The sequence below is a fragment of the Python bivittatus genome, unplaced genomic scaffold (assembly GCF_059951505.1).
Source record: "Python bivittatus isolate LINGU-HERP-01145 unplaced genomic scaffold, Pbiv_v1 ctg000980_np1212, whole genome shotgun sequence".
NCBI lineage: Eukaryota > Metazoa > Chordata > Lepidosauria > Squamata > Pythonidae > Python > Python bivittatus.
This window is the reverse complement of record NW_028277125.1, coordinates 56484874-56503590: the sequence shown is the minus strand read 5'-3', so window position 1 is coordinate 56503590 and position 18717 is coordinate 56484874.

Genomic DNA, 18717 nt, shown 5'->3' with positions numbered 1-18717 from the left:
AAAACAAGCCAGTGGTTGCCATGGAGGATATGACCTTTCAAGCCTTACTGGAGCCAGCCTCCAGGGCAGGCAAGTTGAAGTCTCCCAACATCAAAAGGTGAGGGTTCTCCACCATCAGCCTGAAGACAAGCCCTAGCAGCTCAAGAAGGGGTCCTGCTGGGCAACAGGGTGATTGGTACACCAATGGAATTCCAAGTTGGTCTCTATAGCCCAACCTAATGAACAGGTACTCACACCCTGCTGTCTTAAGAACAGCATAAGGTGAATCTAATGATCAGAACTATTTCCTTCTTTCCAATCCTGAAGGACCCAAAACCTGACAGGGCAGATCTCTGATAAGGTGACTGTTGCTCTTGTCCATCCAGGTTTCAGAAATACATGTCAGGTCTGCTACTTCATCCAAACCAAGTTATAGCTGAAGGTAGTCTTGTAGCAGACAGATTTAGCATTAACCATCAGTACTTTGAGGCTAAGGACATCAATACTCCAGCTACCTGATCCCCAGGATGGAGCAAATGAATCAGAAGTTGAGATCCCCACAAGATTAGAGGCCTCCTTTCCCCAGGAACAGCCTATCCAGTGTCCCTGCCATACTTCCTTTGGCCCAACACTACTAGGATACAATTACAGGTAATCCTTGAGTTATGACTGTTCATTCTCTCCTCAGTAGTGGCAGCAGTGCTGGGGCTGAAGTAGAGGCCCAGGAACTTCATCAGTCTCAGCTGGCCACCACTGCCCTCAGACCTCTACTTCAGCCCCAGCGCCGCCATCACTGAGTGCCACCTCAAGCCCCACACCTGATCCAGCCACCCCAGCATCCCAGCACAAAGCACCAGCCGCCCCCACTGGCCTGTGCTCCGCTGAGCTTGCCAGCCCTGCCCCCCTGTGCTCCCACTGGCCTGGCAGGGCAGCAGGGCCAGTGAGCACAGGGTGGTAAGGCCAGCAGGGCTAGCAAATTGCAGAGTGGCAAAGCCAGCAGACGCAGTGGAGTGCAAGGTGGCCAAAAGGGCAGAGACAGGGAGGAGATAGGCGGATGGGGGGGTTGAAGACAAGGCAGTCCTTTATCTTACCAAGGCTTGGAGCTGGGAGGGACCAACTAGGAGTGGCTTGGATCAGGGTGGATCCTCGCCTAACAACTGGTGGGATTTGGTTAATGATGGCAACGGGGATTGCTGGGATTGCTGTCGCTAAGCGATGCAGTCACGTGACATCATGCTTTATGACTGCATCACTTAGGGAAAGAAATTCTGGTCCCAATTACCACTGTAACTCAAGGACTACCTGTACTTCTGCCCCTGCCCTGCCTGGGGTGATCATACAAATGGATGGTTTGTTTACCCTAGGTTTTTATGATACACTGAAGCAAACTAGCTATATAGGATGAGTTCACTCAATGTGCTAGACTAAAATAAGTTTGTATCTCAGTATGCTGTGTGAAGATAAGGATAGCTGTTATGTCAGAAGGGATCTAGGGGAAAGAAAGTCCTACTGACTTCATGGACAAGTCCATGCAGTTTTCTTAGCAACAGTAGAGAAGGGTTTTGTCATTATTTTCTTCTTCAGTCTAACTTAACATCCTGGTAGTCCCTGGAGGTCTCCCATTCAAGTACTACCCAGGCCTGACCTTGCTTCCCTTCTGACCCCAGATGACATTAACCAGGCACTGCAACTTGTTGAGGCAAAAGGATTTACTTGGTGGTAAAACGACACCCTTAATTACATGTATTCAGTTTGATAGTTTGATAATGTAATACATAAAACTTTTGGTGACTATTGTTGAAATTAGATTTGCAAACTGTGTAACTTCCAAGTAAATATGCCTAAACATTCAGAAGTTATACATATTTGGAAGTATTAGTACTTAGAAGTAGTATTTGGATTGTTGTTGTTCAGTTGTTAACTCGTGTCCGACTCTTCGTGACCCCATGAACCATATCGCGCCAGGCTTTCCTGTCCTTCACTACCTCCTGGAGTTAGCTCAATTTCATGTTCATTGCTTCAGTAATGCTATCTAACCTCTCATCCTCTGCCGTCCCCTTCTCCTTTTGCCTTCAATCTTTCCCAGCATCAGGGTCTTTTCCAAAGAGTCCTCTCTTCACATTAGGTGGCCAAAGTAACTGAGCTTGAGCTTCAGTATCAATCCTTCCAATGAGCAGTCAGGATTGATTTCCTTTAGGATTGACTGGTTTGACCTCCTAGCAGTCCAAGAGACTCTTAAGAGTCTTCTCCAGCACCACAGTTCAAAGGCATCAATTTTTTGGCGCTCAGCCTTCTTTATGGTCCAGCTCTCACAGCCATACATAGCCACTGGAAAAACCATAGCTTTGATTATGAGGATCTTTGTCAGCAAGGTGATGTCTCTGCTTTTTAATATGATGTCTAGGTTTGCCATAGCTTTCCTCCCGAGGATCAAGCATCTTTTAATTTCATGGTTGTATTCTCTGTCTGCGGTGATCTTGGAGCCCAAATAAATAAAGTCTGTTACAGCTTCCATTTCTACCCCATCTACTTGCCAGGAATTGATGGGTCCAGATGCCATGATCTTAGTTTTTTTAACGTTGAGTTTCAAGCCAGCTTTTGCACTCTCCTCTTTCACCCTCATCAAGAGGCTCTTTAGTTCTTCTTCACTTTCTGCCATTAAGGTGGTATCATCTGCATCTCTGAGGTTGTTGATATGTCTCCCTGCAATCTTAATTCCAGCTTGTGATTCTTCCAGCCCGGCATTTCTCATGATGTACTCTGCTTATACGTTAAATAAGCAGGGTGACAATATATAGCCTTGTCGTACTCCTTTCCCTATTTTGAACCAATTGGTTGTTCCATGACTGGTTCTAACTGTTGCTTCTTGGCCCACATACAGATTTCTCAGGAGACAGGTAAGGTGGTCCGGTACCCCCATCTCAAGAATTTGCTACAGTTTGTTGTGATCCACACAATCAAAGGCTTTTGCATAGTCAATGAAGCAGAAGTAGATGTTTTTCTGGAACTCTCATGCTTTCTCCATGATCCAGCGAATGTTGGCAATTTGATCTCTAGTTCCTCTGCCTCTTCGAAACCCAGCTTGTACATCTGGTAGTTCTCAGTTCACATACTGATGAAGCCTAGCTTGTAGGATTTTGAGCATGACCTTGCTAGCATGTGAAATGAGCGCAATTGTGCGATAGTTTGAGCATTCTTTGGCATTGCCCTTCTTTGGAATTGGAATGTAAACTGACCTTTTCCAATCCCATGGCCACTGTTGCATTTTCCAAACTTGCTGGCATATTGAGTGCAGCACTTTAACAGCATCGTCTTTTAGTATTTTAAATAGCTCAGCTGGAATACTGTCATCTCTGCTAGTTTTGTTGTTAGTAATGCTTTCTAAGGCCCACTTGACTTTGCTGTCTAGGATGTCCGGCCCAAGGTCAGTGACCACACCAGTGTGGACATCAGGGACATTAAGATCTTTCTTGTATAGTTCTTCTGTGTATTCTTGTCACCTCTTCTTAATCTCTTCTGCTTCTGTTAGGTCCCTGCCTTTTTTGTCCTTTATCATGCCCATCTTTGCGCTAAACGTTCCTTTGATATCTCCAATTTTCTTGAAGAGATCTCTAGTCTTCTCCATTCTATTGTTTTCCTCGATTTCTTTGCATTGTTGATTTAAGAAGGCCTTCTTATCTCTCCTTGCTATTCTCTGGAAATCTGCATTCAGTTATATCTTTCCCTTTCACCCTTGCTTTTCGAGTTCCTTCTTTCCACAGTTATTTGTAAAACCTCATCAGACATCCACTTTGGTTTCTTGCGTTTCTTTTTCTTTGGGATGGTTTTAGTTGCTGCCTCCTGTACAATGTTACAAACCTCCATCCATAATTGTTCAGGCACTCTGTCTACCAAATCTAATCCACTAAATCTATTCATCACCTTCACTGTGTACTCACAAAGAATATGATTTAAGTCATACCTGAATGGTCTAGCGGTTTTCCCTATGTTCTTCAGTTTAAGCCTAAATTTTGCAATAAGAAGCTCATGATCTGAGCCACAGTCAGCTCCTGGTCTTGTTTTTACTAATTGCATAGAGCTTCTCCATCTTTGGCTGCAAAGTACATAATCAATCTGGTTTCAGTATTGACCATCTGGTAATGTCCATGTGTAGAGTCATCTCTTGTGTTGTTGGAAAAGAGTGTTTGCTATGACCAGCTTGTTCTCTTGACAAAACTCTATTAGCCTTTTCCCTGCTTCATTTTGTACTCCAAGGCCAAACTTGCCTGTTATTCTGATTATTTCTTGACTTCCTACTTTAGCATTCCAATCCCCTATGATGAAAAGGACATCTTTATTTGGTGCTAGTTCTAGAAGGTGTTGTAGGTCTTCATAGAATTGGTCAAGTTCAGCTTCTTTGGTAACAGTGGTTGGGGCACAGACTTGGTTACTGTGATGTTAAATGGTTTGCCTTGGATTCACACTGAGATCATGCTGTCGTTTTTGAGGTTGTACCCCATTACTGCCTTTCCCACTGTCTTATTGACTATGAGGGCTACTGCATTTCTTCTAAGGGTTTCTTGCCCACAGTAGTAGATATAATGGTCACCTGAATTAAATTCACCCATTCCTGTCCATTTTAATTCGCTGATTCCCAAGATGTCGATGCTCAATCTTGTCATCTCATGTTTGACCACATCCAGCTTGCCTTGATTCATAGATCTTACATTCCAGGTACCTATACAATATTGTTCTTTACAGCATCAGACCTTCCTTCCGCTTCCAGATAGATCCACAGCTGAGCGTCCTTTCGGCTTTGGCCCAGCCACTTCACTCTTTCTGGAGCTAATTGGAATTGCCCTCCACTCTTCCCCAGTAGCATATTGGACACCTTCCGACCTGAGGGGCTCATCTTCCAGTGTCATATCTTTTAGCCTTTTGACATTGTCCATGGGGTTTTCTTGGCAAGGATACTGGAGTGGGTTGCCATTTCCAGCATGAAACAAAAATATATAATTTCATATCACAGCCATTATGAAGCCTAATATAATCTTCAACTCATAACGCACATCAACATATTTCATTATATTTATTAGACGCATGTCACACATTTCCTCTAGGAACTCAAGATAATCGTTCTTCCATAAAGCAAGATAGGTGTGAGATTGTTTGGGCTGAAACACAGTGATTGTCCTAAAGTTACCTAATTAGCTAATGGCTGAGTTTGCACAAAATAATGAACCACAGGCTACTCAACCACATTTTAGTTTATTAGCTCATGGTTCAGTATATCTGGCAATCCCAGAAAATTGGGTTAATTGAATAAACTGTGGGTTAACTATGACAGTTTTTCAAAATTCTGAATGTGCCCATTGACCTGAGAAAATTAGGGAACTATGACATAAACATTTAGGATAATAGCCCATTTAACCAGATGCATGGAATATTGCTTTGAGAAGGAATTGAGGCAGAATATTAAAAACATAGGGTAGAAATAAGAATAATTTGTTGTGGAACTATGAGTAAAGCCCTCCTCATTTGTAATCCGTGAAGAAATCCTGATTTTCCCTGTAACCTTCAAACCATCCATTTTTGAGTAGTTAACCTCACACAGTTTCCTAGAGTATTGTGTGGACCCATCTGATGGCTGCTATAATGAGTTTAGCCAATAAAAAATCAATTTACTAAAAGGTAAACTTGCTCCCCCCTCCTCCAATGCTCTGTATCATTGCATCTTATCTTTGTGTTGCTTTGTTTTCCCAGATGGATGAGTAAAACCACAACATACTGGGTACAGATACTCCCATTGCTATTTTTTAAAAAATGCCTTTGAGGGCTAAGTAGAACCAGGGGCATTTTGGAAAATAAAGATTAGACCTAGGGCTGATGCTATGTTTTGTAACTTGCTACCATCCCACTGTTTTGTTGTTTTTAATGAAATGAAAAATAAGTAAAGTTGGATAGGGCAAGGGGCCAGACAATGCTAAACATGTCATTGGCATAGTGGTGCCCATGAGTACCAGTTTGGGGACCAGGATCTATTCCTGAATGTGTAACAAGACTCTTTTTTGTTTTTCACATCTTTTTTGTAACTTTTGAAGAATACTTGCACATATGAAATGCATACAAACTTGCCATAGAATGCCATGGTGAAGAAAACAAAGACCTGTTTTTCGCTAAACCATCTGAAGCTGCCTCCATTTTCAGAGGGTGGAGAAGTTCTGATCTCTTATTTTTAGACAGTGAGATGGAGAAGTTCTGATTTCACTGAAATAGTGGTAAATTTCAATCTGAGTAGGTTCAGGAAAGATTCTGCACTCATTAGTTACTTAGAAATCACTGACTGGTTTTAGGGAAGAGGTTGTGTTTTAAGTGTAAACTGAAGTTGAACAGGTGACTCTACAAAAATGAAGCAACTGTTCCTACTACTGGATCACCCACAGTTTATCAGTGGTCATTCAGGGGGTGGATTTCCTTATGGCCCAGTTCCACATATATTTTGTACAATTCTGGCACAAGCATGGAGGCTACAAACCAAATAGGGTGAATTACATGGAAAGCAATTTTAAATTATTGCACAGATCACATGGAAGTAATTTTCAGTGGCCTCTAACATAAATGGAAGCTGCTGCAATATATGAATCAACCCCTAGTGGTGTCCTCTTGCTGATTGGTGCCTTCTTTTCCTGTAGTTAAATCTGTTTACTTAAACCATTATGAAATCTCATGAGAAACATGACTCCAATGCTTACAGTTTGGAAGCAAGCATATCAAGAACTTTTTTCTTGGGAAGATTAACAATATCACTTCAACAACAGCTGCGCTAGAAGTCCATTTAATTGACCAAGACAGGATCCATACTAGATCTTGAATTGTACCAAAGTGCCATCTAGTGGCATTCCTACATCAGGTGACGAAGCGAGTCTGGGGCTAACCCCTGTGGCAAACAAGTCACTAATTGAATTAAAACAACAGTACTGTGATCTGCACAATGTACCTGATTTTAGCCAAAAAAATGGGAAACCAGGAGGCAAACCTGTGCCCTTTATATTTATTCAACTACAACTCCCATGTTCTTGTTCAACATGTCCAATGTTATGGGATTATGGGGGCAGAAATCCAAAACATCTTACATGCACGCTAGCCTAATTCTGAAAAGCATTAGGTAGTACTGTACTACACTAGTGAAGGAGAATGCATGCAACCAATGTGTCTTCCAACAATGTCCTAGGCTTTTGGATTTAGCTATATGAATTTCTAACTTATATCGCCCCCAGGAAGTACTTTATAGATCTGTATTTATGGGCTGCCTTTCCAGAATATTCTCCCCAAAGAGGTGTAAACAAAACAAAACAAACTTTCTAAATCATGAAATAATGTGTCAGTTTTCTTGTTTGCAAGAATATTTCATTTGGCAAAATTGTAAATAAAGCAGAAGGGGGGTCAGGAGAGAGAAAGTGGATTGGCTTGGGTCCAAGTCATGGGGCTGCATTTAGTTACAGTCTAGTCGAATGTGGCAGGAGGCAGCAGACATGCAAATCGGACTATGAAAGACTTGAGAAGGTTTCAAGTTGCACATCTTTTTCAAGGATTGCTTAGGAATTTAAAAAGAAAAATGACTGGGTCCTCATTTTTTAACACATAAATCCAGCGGTTGACCAACATACAAGTCCTTGATAGAAATAAATTTCTTTTATACCTCAAATGGACATTTATTTCTATGAGATGGCCCTTTAGCAGTATGGATGAAAAATACTAATTTAGCATTCCAATCAATAAGCGAAACACCTCTGAACTGCCTAATTCCAGTTGTATAATAGATCTGTTAGAAAAAGGCACCTGAAATGATTTTAAGTCTGAAATTATACAGACTAAATATGATTAATAAAGGCAAGTTCCTAAACTTTGTGGCCACCACTAAGATGACCAGGTGTAGTGCCTGCCAAACTAATCTTGCCAGAACCAACATATGAGCAAAATTTCCCAGGGTGACCATATTGGAGAATGATGGCTTTTAGGCAATCTGTCCCCCCAAATTTCAATATTTAAAGGTTAATGAGTCAGGAAACACACTACTAACCAGTGCAAATGGTAAAAGTGATGTGTTCAAACATTCTCTCCACCAACATTTAACACCTGTATTTGGAAACAATATAAATTTCTGAATGCACACAGAAGTGCATTATAGTAGTACAGTTTGGAAGTAACCAAAATGTGGCCTACTATTTTTTTAATTTGTTTTTTGTCCCTTCAAGTCAGTGTTGATTCCTGGTGACTGCAGGTTTTTTTGGGCAAGATTTCAGAAGTGGTTTGCCATTGCCTCCTTCCTAGGGCTGAGAGAGAGGGACTGGCCCAGGGTCACTCAGCTGTTTTGTGCCTAAGGCAGAACTAGAGCTCACAGTCTCCCAGTTTCTAGCCTGATGCCTTAACCACTACACCAAACTGGCTCTGTCTCTAACTATTCTGGATAAGGCTAAATACCATGCCAAAGTCTGGATTCTGGTTTCCACAAATTTTCTATTATGGAATTGTTTATGCGCCATCAAATCAGTTTTGAATGTTAGCTACCAATAGATAGACCTTCTCCAAGATGACATTTTCAACCTTTTTCAACTTCAGGACTTCCAATGGTGCAGCCGTTGGGATTGTAATTACGTCCAGCCAGCTTGCTGCTGGTCATCCTCTTCTTTTTCCTTCCCCTTTTCCCAACATTATAGACTTTTCAAGTGAACTGGGTCTTTGCATTATGTGTTCAAAATATGACAGTATAAGCCTAGTCATTTGTGTCTTGAGTAAGAACTCTGGGTTGATTTGTTCTATGATCCATTTGTTTGCTTTTTTGGCCAACCATGGCATTCTCAAGATCTTTTCCAACACCAAAGCTCAAAAGCATTCATATTTTTTCTATCTTGCTTCTTTGAAGTCCTACTTTCACATCCATAACACTCTATGGATGTGAAAATTGGACTTTGGAAAAGCAAAATAGAAGAAGTATCATAGGGAAAACCATTGCCTGTAGATTCTGATCTTTGTGGGCAGAGACATGCCACAGCATCTGAATATCTTTTCTATGGCCTTCACTACTTACCTACCAAGTGCTAGTCAGTGGCATATTTCTTGACCTCCAGTTCCTTTACTGCTGTTAGCTGATTCTAAAAGGCACTTCTATGTCTTGTCAGTTTGAAGGCTGGTTGCTGTAATTAGTCTGGTTTTCTTGATATTTAATCTTAGGCCCTTTTTTTCTCACAGCGTTCCCTGACTGTTGTTACTAGAGCTTACAGATAATTTATTATTCGTTAAAGAATAGGGTTTTGTTTTTCTGTCTCACTCTCAGAGCACTTCAGAGTATTTTTTAATGTTCATTTTTATCTTATTTTTTGTTGAAAGTGTGGAGAGTATTTTGTATTTTTTTTCTTTTCTGTTATACATTGCTGAATTACTCTGGAACTTGCCTGGCTATTGGTATTTCCTAATATGAAAAAGCCCCCTGGAAGGAGTTTCATTAGATCTTAAATTTAATTGAAGTGTAAGAAGCTAAAAGCTATTGGTAGATAATCATATAATAAAAGACAGGGTCTTCCTGTTGCCTTGCAAATATGATAGTGCGAGAATTCTGCATGCCCCATGAGAATTCACCAAAATGATCCTCTTGTTTGGTAGAAAAAGAAAGAATCAATTTCCTATTAAACTGAACGAGAATTGGGCAACAAGTTCAATGTTCAGCATAACACTAATAGCACAGTGGCTGGTATACCAGCTTTACCTGAAAAAACTGATTCTTGCCCACCAGTGGTACCCATGCCTTCCCAGACAGTGATAACTCCAAAGATGTAAGTTTAGTTCATTAAGGAATATGCTCAAAGCCAATCTTGGGTCTCTGTTGAGACTGGCTGATGTCTAACCTTACTGCAGTTCAATTTATCTACAAGAAATTCCAACTCGTTGACCTCTCTCCATCCTAATGCCTTTGGGCACCTCATTAAGAATTCCAAAGCATCTTTAGGATTTGCAGGTGAAAAGTAAAGTCTTTTAGCTACTGTAGCCTGGATCTGGATTGCACAAATCTGGATGACCACAATATAGGAGCAAAGGCTTAGAGGTTTCTGAATCTCTTTCCTGTCATGTAATGGGTCATCCAGATTTTTGCAGCCCAGATCTAACAGCTTTAAGCTAGTATGATCCAGCAGGTTACACTGGAATATATTATAGTAGCGGGAAGCTACTGCTAATTCTACTGCTAATAGAATTTTGTATGGAAATATGGAACGAAAATAGCCAGACTTCCCCTTCATGCACCATCGCAAAGATGGGGTTCATGTGGCATGTTAAACCTTGGTTTAGTGAACCATGGTTGTAATAACTGAATTTGCAGAAGACATTAAACATGGTTTACAAGCCAAAAGGGCTGGGTTGGCATGATACTGTACATAAGAAACAAAGTATATGTTGGCTTTGCATCCAGGCCAAAGTATTGAGTCCTTTAGTATATTTTTGTTATTAGTGTATTTGTTTGACCAGCTTTGGAAATAGGATAAATAGTTCTAACAAAATAGCTGTTCCAAGTGTTGCAGTTATTTACTTTGATGCATCCAAGTCTTTCAGGAAAAACATGAATAAAGATGCACTTTAGACAATATCCTGCTGTTTTTTAATTTTGTTTTACAGTTGCATCTTTACTTTTTTTATACTTTTGTGGCAGTGTGAGAAGCCACATTATTTATTAAATAGACATTTGGAAACTAGTCAAGTCTAGGCAATTCTGATCTTACCTACGTACTGTATATACTCATAAAGATGCAGTTTTCTTTTCTTGATGAAATATCAGTATTACTGAATTATTCAGCATTGGCGTTTTTAACCCATACATTGTCTCAATTAACAATATTCCCCTCTCATATTATGGGTTACCATGGCATTCTCCATGTTAGTGGGGAATTCTGAAATGCTAGGTTGGGGAATGCTGGTATAACACAGCATATAAATCCAGCCTTCCAATCTTATTCTCTGCAATGCCTTGAAGATGTTTTGGGCTGGAATGTTCAGTACTTCAAACCACTGCACAGGTTGTGTCTGATGCTTGAAAACTGTAGTCCAAAATCTACAGAAGGCGGCAGATTGGAAGAAGTTACCTCATAGCATAACATAGTCTGTGTAGCACAGTGGCTAAGGTATGGCAAGACCCAGCCATGGAAGTATACTGGGAGACTTTGGGCCAACCACTGTCTCTCTCACCACACTACCTCATAGCATTGCCGCTGCTTTGTTCAGAGGGCTACGTATATTGCCTTAATTTCCTGGAAGAAAGTTGGAGTATATGGGTACCATTAAAACATACAAATAAAAATAAAATGGCAATAGCTTATCAGATTTTGGAGAAAATATATTGGAAGAAACCATACATGGAAGAACACCATTAAGTTTTATGTAATTAAAAAAAAAATTAATAGGACACTTTACAATACTTTTTGGCTGTCCTTAAAACATTCATTAGATGGGTAACTATTCCCATTTTTAAAACTCTCTTTTTCTAAACTGATACTATAACCTTCATAACTGCATTGTTTGTAGATAATCAACATTGTTTGCAGTTCTCCCAATCACTACATCTCTAAAATATCACGTCTGGTGGGGGGTTTTTTGCTTGTCCTGCAGCTATTAAATACTGAAAGTTATGTCAACATTCTTAACAAGGCGGCTTAAAACTGGCTGGATTCTAAGCACAGCTATAGAATAACTTCTGAGGAAAAAAAAACATGTTTTGCATTATTATGCCTTAAGCAGCTTAAAAAACTGATGCAAGGCTAAATGCATTGGGTACTTCTTACAAGTATATCAGGGACTGTCAGGCAGTACTACAGGAATGGTAGGCAGAGAAGGTATAATTGGCCTTCCTCTGAAAACTGTATCCTCTTGTATGAACATTCATATGCGTGTTGCCTCAAGGAATTTACAGACATATGGAAAACAACTAAGGAGGCAAAGTGCAGGGAATAACCCTAATGATAAGGATTAGGCAGGGATGAGGAATCTGTGGCCTTAGAGGTGTTGTTGACGTACAAATTCAATAGTGAATCTCTTACTATTTGCCACATAGCCTGGGGCTACTGGCAGATGTTGCTCAGCAGATGTGGATGACTGCAGGTTCCAGTCATCTAATAAATGACGTATCAATTACGTGTGCACTCTATATAGGTATACTAGAGTACAAACAGATCAATTCTGTTATGACGTACATTCAATCTCTTTGAATAGTAGAACCTTTAAACGTTGGCTTTAGTTTATCAACCTTCATTTACTCTATGTGGGGGCAGTTAAAGTCCCCCATCCACATGTTTCATTGTGAAGAGATTAAAAAAAAAATTAAGTGATCGTAATGTAAATTTCATTTGGGCCTGGTTTGAGGAAAAATGGAAGTTAGGATTCTGAAGGTATAAAGAGAGAACGGGTGGGGGAATCTCCAGTAAACCTTTGCTGCAGTACAGTATCTTTCAAGAAAGAAGGGGTTTTGTTTTTCCTTCGGGGGCATTTTGTAAAATGCCTTTTGACCAACACAAGCTGTCAGAGGGGGAAAGTAGCCTAGTGGTCATCTTTCAGAAGACTACCAGGGAAGCATTGGTACATTTTTCAGTACAAAACCTGAAATTTGGCCTTGCTGTAATCAGAAATGAGGACGGATAAATGAAGGTCTACGTTATGAGCTGTTGCAGTCGATGAGTCATCGGCTGAGTGGGCTCTTGCAGGTCTGCAGCTGTGAATACTGCAGCAACAGACTGTCTCCTGTCTCTACAGGAGAAGGGGGGGGAAATCCCAATTTTTCTGCGTTTTTTCAGACAAGAAATACAATTTTAAAAGATTATCCACAGGAGGCATTCTTACATACCCCACTACCCTTTATGGGAGTCAATGGCCCCATTGTTGATGTGCAGCTTGGGCTCCGAAGAAGGCTTCTGTAGTAAAGGATGCCTGTTGAATTCAAGCAATTCAGTAGCTATTAAAACACCGCTAAGGGTCCCAACTTCCATGAGCTTGTGGTGGTTGGAAAAATGTAAAAAAAAAAAAAAGATACAAAAGCCCTTTTAACTTACTGATTGGACAATATTTATATATACGCAAGCAACTATTTTCCCAACTGAATCCTAATAAATGCTATTTGAAGCCAAATGATTGCCTCCCAGGATTTATTACTGCTAGTGATGTACCCAAAATTGCAAACAAATGACATCAGTGAAATGTAATTATGTCGAGCAGTTGTGGTTCATACAAAATTGATCCAAATTATGTCCAGGAAAAGTTTTAGGAAAAAGTGTTTTTTTTTCCCTCTCCTTTTTCTGTAGCATACAGTGGACAATTATATCTCATTATACTTTTTAGCGCCCCCCTTAGAATAACTTAACAATCTCTCTGACTTCAATTATTTATGAAGGCTACATTGAGGTTACGATCCTACAAACTGACATATTGTCTCAGCATTCCATGATGTGTCATAACAGTGGGTTTGGAGTGCACTGGCCTCCTGCACAACATCTGGCAAGCAGCCTGTACATCACTGTATTTATTGAAAGAGTGTGCTGCCCTCTAGCAACATTAAGAGGGCAATACATCTTGTTTTAAAAAGCTCAATAGGCTTTCACGTTTAACATTTTATAGTTGGGAATCTCTCCCAAGTCCTACTAGGATGTTTCATTTGTGGCGTGGTGTGTGTGTGTCCGTGTGTGTGTGCCTGGGAGGCATGAATGGAGCACACTGTGAATATACACCAAGAGACACCAAATGTGTGAATGTCATCCCATCTGTCCAATGAAAGCAAGCAGGCAACTATGTCACTCAACATGATATAAGAAGGTGTTGGAGGCTGATCACTTATTAAAGTAACAATGACAAAAAGCATCATTTCATACTGCACAGGAGAAGGCTATGGTAAACTCCTCTATTTTATCAAGAAAACCAAATGGATCAAGAAAATCACATGGATAGACAATATAAAGTGATTGTCAATACAGGGCCAGATGATGGGCCCCTCAGACTGCATAGCATGTGGCATACTCCAAAGGAAGAGCTGAAAATCTTTCAGGGTACTAATGGAATTTCTGATGCAGCTAGATTAAAGCCCTTTGGATGTCTAGTTGCTGATGTTACCATGCAGAAAAATAAATCTGAAGCTGCAAAGATAGAATTACATGGGGACATGGAATGTAAGAAGCATGAACACAGGGAAAGCTCAATACAGTGAAATATGAAATGAATCAACTACACCTTCACATCTTGGGCATTAGCAAATTGATATGGATTGGAATTGGACTCGGTCAGAAGGTAATCCTGTTTACTACTCAGGACAGAAAAAACACACAAAAAGAACAGTATTTCATAATCAGGAAGGATATAACAAAGGCTATACTTAGGTACAATGCTATCAATGACTGGGGTTAATGTGCTTGTGCAGGGAAGCTGTCATGCTTTGTTTTAATGCTTAGTTTTAGTCTGGGCTGTCTTGTTTCATTTTGTTTGTTTTTAATTGTTTTAATTATATTATATTATATTTAATTATAATAATAATGACTTGTAAGCTTCCCAGAGTCCATTGGAGTGGGTGGTCAGATTAAATCTAAATAATAATAACTAGACAACCCTGTGACCTGTTGGGTCATCCTTTGAGAGAAAAGTAGTACAGTTTGATATGACCAGAATGAACATTAAATTTTAGGCTGACCATATTATTTTTACCCCAATGCGGGACGGTCCCATGATCATCTAAGAAGAGTATATATCATAAATAGAAAATAATTGTAGTGGCAAACGAACTTCAATAACAAGTCAATACCTACCTAAACAGATAAACGGAATGACCCCAGGTGGGCAAAAAAGTGGTGGGAGTGGGAGCGATTTCTGACTTCCTGCCAGCTTCTCCATTGACTTTGCTTGTGAGAAGCTGGTAGGGAGGGTCGGAAATCAAGATCACATGACTGCATGGATGCTGCAACGACCACAACTTTGTGAATAAAACTGGTGTGAACATTGTGGAAATTTCAATTCCATAGGAATAATGGGTTCCAGATTTTTTATGCATTCTTTATGTTAGTGGATTTTAGGTACCTTGATTGAAAAATTGTTGCTGTATAATGCACCATTTAGGCTAAGTTAAGGGTATAAACAGACAAACAGATGAACATAATGAGAGGTTTAGTAGCATATAGATAAGGATAATAATAGTAATTTTGCCAACAAACCTTTAATATGACAGTTATTCAGGTTTTTGCCCCAATCACTGATGCAGAGAAAGAATAAATGGACTACTTTTATGGTCAAACTCAAGCTGAAGTCAACAGAACATGCAAACAAGATGTACTGCTTGTGCTTGGAGACTGGAAGGCCAGTGCTGAAATAATGAAGAAAATACTGTTGAACTCTATGGCTTAGGGAATGAAAATTAAGCAGGAGATCAACTTATCTCTTTTCTTCCAATCCAATATTTTTTTTTCATTGCTAACACATTCTTCAAACAACCAAAATGACATCTATATAAATAGACATCACCAGATGCAGCACACAGAAATCAAATTAATTATATTATTGGTACAAGGATGTGGAACAGCTCAGTTATAACAGCAAAGATGTGGCCAAGGGCTGATTGTGGAACAGATCATGAATTGCTCACAGGCAAGGTCCAAGTCAAGCAAAATCAGAAGAACAAAGTCAACCAGTTTCCCTGTATTATCTTGAGCATATACCTACCAGTTTCAAAGAGAGCATCAGGAATCACTATTAAGTCCTGAACCTCAATGATAAGGAACCAGATGAGCTGTGGAACAAAATCAAAGAACCTGTTAAGGATTAATGTGAAAAGAGACTGCCAAAGACCAAGAAATAGAAGAAAGCAAACTGGATGTCACAATAGATGGTGGAAATTGCTAAGAAACAAAGAGAAGCCAAAGCCAAGAAACACAAAGATCTCAGGACAAAACTTAAAAGACTTTCAGAGAGCTGTTAGAAGATGCAAGGATTATCATACCATCTGTGAAGACACTGAAAATGGAAACAGATACTAAAAAACAAGACAATATCTTTTCCAAAAGATACTGAAATTTAGATGGGGGTTCCTACCTTGAAATGCTATTCTAAAGAATGCCAGTGGACAGATAGTAATTGATTCAAAGATCAAACAGAGATGGAAGGAAAATAATGAAATTCTTTACAATAGGGATATCAACATCCAAGATACCTTATTACTAGAAGATAAAGTTGATAATCACTCCAGTCATTACCAAGTCAGAAGACTATAGGAATTAATGGAATGTCTACAGAAATATGGGAAGCAACGGAAGAACAAGCAGCAAAGATTCAACCAAATTATGCCAACAAATCTGGATGACATAATGACCAATAAATTGGAAGAGGCCGGCTTACATATCAATATCAAAGAAAAGGAATTTAACAAATTGTACAAATTATTGCACAGTATCCTTAATTTCACATGCTAGCAAAATAATGCTTAGGATCTTCCAATGCAGATTATACCCCTACATGGAAAGGGAAATAACAGGTGTTCAAGCTGATTTTAGAAAAGTATAATGTATAATAATGTACCTGAGGAACAAGATACATTATTACTGATACACACTGGATAATTGAGAAAGCCTAAGAATACCAAAAAGAGATCACTAAGTTTCATTGATTATAGATAAGCTTTCAGATGTGCTGACCATGTCAATTTGTGGAATGTCCTTAGGAAAATGAGAATCTCAAAATATCTCAAGTGTCCTCATGCAAAATGTATATGCAGGACAGGAAGCCACAGTCCAGATAGAACATGATGATCTAGACTGGCTCCAAGTCAGCAAGGAAATGAGACATGGCTGTATACTTTCTCCTTATTTATTCAACCTATATATTTAATATATATTAAAGGAAGTCGGAATAGAAGACAAGCATGGTTTTAAAATTAGAGGAATAAATACCAATAACCTGTGCTGATGACCCTACTGTGATGGGTAAAAAAGCAAATACCATAGAGTACAATCATGGTATTCTTTTAGACCAGTTTTGGGGGTTGGCAGCACTCTGTTGTGCTGGTTCTCCTCCTTCCTCCAGGGCTGGTTCCAGTTGGTGTTGATAGGGAAGGAGAACCAGCCCTGGAGGAAGGAGGAGAACCACAGTGCTTTATGGGGTGCCACAGGGCTCAAGGCTGTCTCCTCTCCTGTTTAAGGTCTACATGAAACTGCTGGGTAAGGTTACCATCAGTATGCAGATGATATCCAGTTATGTATCTCTACCCTGGGCCATCCAAGTGATACTGTGGAGGTCCTGTCTCGGTGTCTGGAGGTTGCGGGGGAACTGGATGGGGAACAACAGGCTTCAAATCAATCCTAGTAAGATCAAGTGGTTTTATGATCCCCTGGTTCTGGGGACCTTTCATCTCTTGTTCTGGATGGGATTATACTGCCCCGGACAGAGCCCATGTGCAATCTGGAGGTCCTCCTGTACTCACAGCTCCTACTCAAAAAGCAGGTGGCAGTGTGGCTAGGAGGGCCTTTGTACAGCTTCATGTTGTGCACCAGAGGCACTGTTCCTGGACCAGGAGGCCTTGCTCACAATCACTCATGCCTTAGTCACCCCCTGATTGGATTACTGCAATATGCTCTACATGGGGCTGCCCTTGAGGAATATTCAGAAGCTTCAGCTGGTGCCAAGTGCAGAAGTGCAGGCAGTTATGGATGCTGGTCATTCGACACATGTGACACCTCTGCTCTGTGAGCTGCATTGGCTACCGGTATGCTTTTGGGTCCAATTCAAGGTGCTGATTGCTACCATTAAAGCCCTTCATGGCTTGGGGCCAGGTTACTTACAGGACTGTCTCTCTCCAGTGGCATCTACCCGTCCTGTTATATCTAGCAGGGGAGGCATGCTCTGGGTCCTGGACACTAAAGAATGCCATCTGGTGGGACCAGGAAAAGAGCCTATTGTGCCATGACGCCCACCCTCTAGAATATAATTTCCCTGAAATTAGACTTGCCCTAACCCTGCTGGCCTTTTGCAAGGCATTAAAAACTTGGTTCTGCCATCTAGCCTCAGGCCCTGGATGTATCGATGAGCCCATTTTGTGGTTGAATATGGAATGTTATTAATGTTCTTGGCAACTATTTCTATGGTTGTATTTAAGTTTGGCTGTTATATCTTGTTTTTATTTTGTTTTAATTGTTAGCTGTCCAGAGTCATGTATATGAGATGGGCAGCCATGCAAATTTATTAAATAAATAAATGAATAAATGATAGGCAAACTCTAGTAATGAAAGTCAAGGAGTACAATGAAAAATGGGACTAAGATTAACTGTAAAGAAAATCAAATTAGTGACAACAGATACAACAACTAGCTTTAGAATTGACATTGAAGATTTTGAACTGGTAGGTAGCTTCTGCCTCGGTGCACACACTGCGTGTTTGAGATCTCCCACAGATTTCAGTAATATTCATGTCTCAGGAATGTGAAGTCCATTCCAAAATTTTATTGTTCTTTCCCGTATGTGCTTCATGGTCAATTCATGGTTCAAACTGTTGTGTTGCTAAAATATCCAGCCTTTTTAAAGCTTCAATTCCTTCACAAACTATGTGTCATTAGCTTCCAGCTTAACTTAGTATTTAATTGAATCCATTCTTCCTTCCACCTGTACAGTATTTGTAGACAACTACAGGTAGTCCTTGCTTAATGACTGCCTTGTTAACTGGCCATTCGAAGTTACAATGGTGCTGAAAAAGTAACTTTACAAT